The sequence below is a fragment of the Panulirus ornatus genome, chromosome 42, assembly GCF_036320965.1.
Source record: "Panulirus ornatus isolate Po-2019 chromosome 42, ASM3632096v1, whole genome shotgun sequence".
Lineage (NCBI taxonomy): Eukaryota > Metazoa > Arthropoda > Malacostraca > Decapoda > Palinuridae > Panulirus > Panulirus ornatus.
This window is the reverse complement of record NC_092265.1, coordinates 29,062,657-29,065,098: the sequence shown is the minus strand read 5'-3', so window position 1 is coordinate 29,065,098 and position 2,442 is coordinate 29,062,657. Positions and strand designations below refer to the sequence as shown.

At 37.4% G+C, this 2,442-nt stretch overlaps 1 non-coding gene across 1 annotated transcript; it reads right to left on the bottom strand.

Annotated features, from left to right (window-relative positions):
• Positions 1 to 817: 817 nt before the first annotated feature.
• Positions 818 to 889, bottom strand: TRNAV-GAC (transfer RNA valine (anticodon GAC)). Its single transcript has one exon. It is a non-coding gene; the product is annotated as a tRNA-Val (tRNA).
• Positions 890 to 2,442: the final 1,553 nt, after the last annotated feature.

The following is a 2,442-nucleotide window of genomic DNA, read 5'->3' as shown; positions in this document are numbered from 1 at the left end:
TCTCCTTTTATTCGCCTTGTATGACACACAGGGAATATGAGGCAAGTATTCTTTCTTCCCTATCACCAGGGATAACAGCACCTGGTGTTCCCAGACGGTCACCCATCCAAGTACTAACCAGACCCAACGCTGCTTAACTTCCCTGATCGGACGATATATGCATATATATATATATATATATATATATATATATATATATATATATATATATACACGACTGAAAATGAATTTCCCAAATAACAAAAATGGAAGCGCCGGGGTTTGAACCCGGGTCCTCTCGTATGCCAAGCGAGCGCTCTACCACTGAGCTACGCCCCCAAGAACATTTTCTGGCACTTAGTATTATATAAAGCACTGAGATTAACACGGCAAAATACTGCTTAACCGACCGTTGCCGACTTACCGGCAAAATAACCACAGGGTAGGTCTCCATGTTCCTTTCGTGTTCTCCTCTCAATTTTTCACGAAGAAATGAGTTTTACTTTTTTATTGTCGTTGCAATAGACTGGAATTAAGCAATAGACTGGAATTAAGCAATAGACTGGAACTAAGCTGACTAAGCTAACTACTGGAAGCAGATTAAGTTGTTCCACAACCGATGTCTGGCCCATGTTAACTCTGATGTGCCCAGCAGTTGGAGGAGGATCGCCAGAAGCTTCTGGAAGATTTCAAGGACGTCTTGGTGGACCTGACCCTTTCAGATAAGGTCGAAAACCCCAATTTATTGTGAAGATCTTCACTATAACGTTGAACGAACATACTGAATGTTGCAAACATGTGATGCGGACAAAATGAAAAAAGAAAAAGACAAAAGATATGTCTGGTGTGGGTCTCGAACCCACGACCTTGAGTGTGTCAGACTCACGCTCTACCACTGAGCTAACCAGACAATAGAAAAATACGTCTGTTTCTTCAATTTGAATTAATTAAAATCTTTGCGAGGCAGCGTTTAGAAAAGAGAGATGCCTTTGATGAAATTTACTTGCTTGGCTCCTTCTTATGTCCCTCATTATCGAAAATAAACATACTGAAGGATATAATATATATATATATATATATATATATATATATATATATATATATATATATATATATATATATATATATATATATATATATATATATATATATATATGTATATATATATATATATATATATATATATATATATATATATATATATATATATATATATATATATATATATATATATATATATATATACATATATATATATATATATATATATATATATATATATATATATATATATATATATATATATATATATATATATATATATATATATATATATATATACATATATACATACATATATATGTATATATATGTATGTGTGTGTGTGTGCATATGTGCGTGTGTATGTGTATGTGTGTGTATGTGTATATGTATATATATATGTATATTATCCCTGGGGATACGGGTGAAAGAATACTTCCCACGTATTCCTCGCGTGTCGTAGAAAGCGACTAGAGGGGACGGGAGCGGGGGGCCAGAAATCCTCCCCTCCTTGTATTAACTTTCTAAAATGGGAAACAGAAGAAGGAGTCACGCGGGGAGTGCTCATCCTCCTCGAAGGCTCAGAGTGGGGTGCCTAAATGTGTGTGGATGTAACCAAGATGTGAAAAAAGGAGAGATAGGTAGTATGTTTGAGGAAAGGAACCTGGATGTTTTGGCTCTGAGTGAAACGAAGCTCAAGGGTAAAGGGGAAGAGTGGTTTGGGAATGTCTGGGGAGTAAAGTCAGGGGTTAGTGAGAGGACAAGAGCAAGGGAAGGAGTAGCAATACTCCTGAAACAGGAGTTGTGGGAGTATGTGATAGAGTGTAAGAAAGTAAATTCTCGATTAATATGGGTAAAACTGAAAGTTGATGGAGAGAGGTGGGTGATTATTGGTGCATATGCACCTGGGCATGAGAAGAAAGATCAAGAGAGGCAAGTGTTTTGGGAGCAGCTGAATGAGTGTGTTAGTGGTTTTGATGCACGAGACCGGGTTATAGTGATGGGTGATTTGAATGCAAAGGTGAGTAATGTGGCAGTTGAGGGAATAATTGGTATACATGGGGTGTTCAGTGTTGTAAATGGAAATGGTGAAGAGCTTGTAGATTTATGTGCTGAAAAAGGACTGATGATTGGGAATACCTGGTTTAAAAAGCGAGATATACATAAGTATACTTATGTAAGTAGGAGAGATGGCCAGAGAGCGTTATTGGATTACGTGTTAATTGACAGGCGTGCGAAAGAGAGACTTTTGGATGTTAATGTGCTGAGAGGTGCAACTGGAGGGATGTCTGATCATTATCTTGTGGAGGCTAAGGTGAAGATCTGTATGGGTTTTCAGAAAAGAAGAGTGAATGTTGGGGTGAAGAGGGTGGTGAGAGTAAGTGAGCTTGAGAAGGAGACCTGTGTGAGGAAGTACCAGGA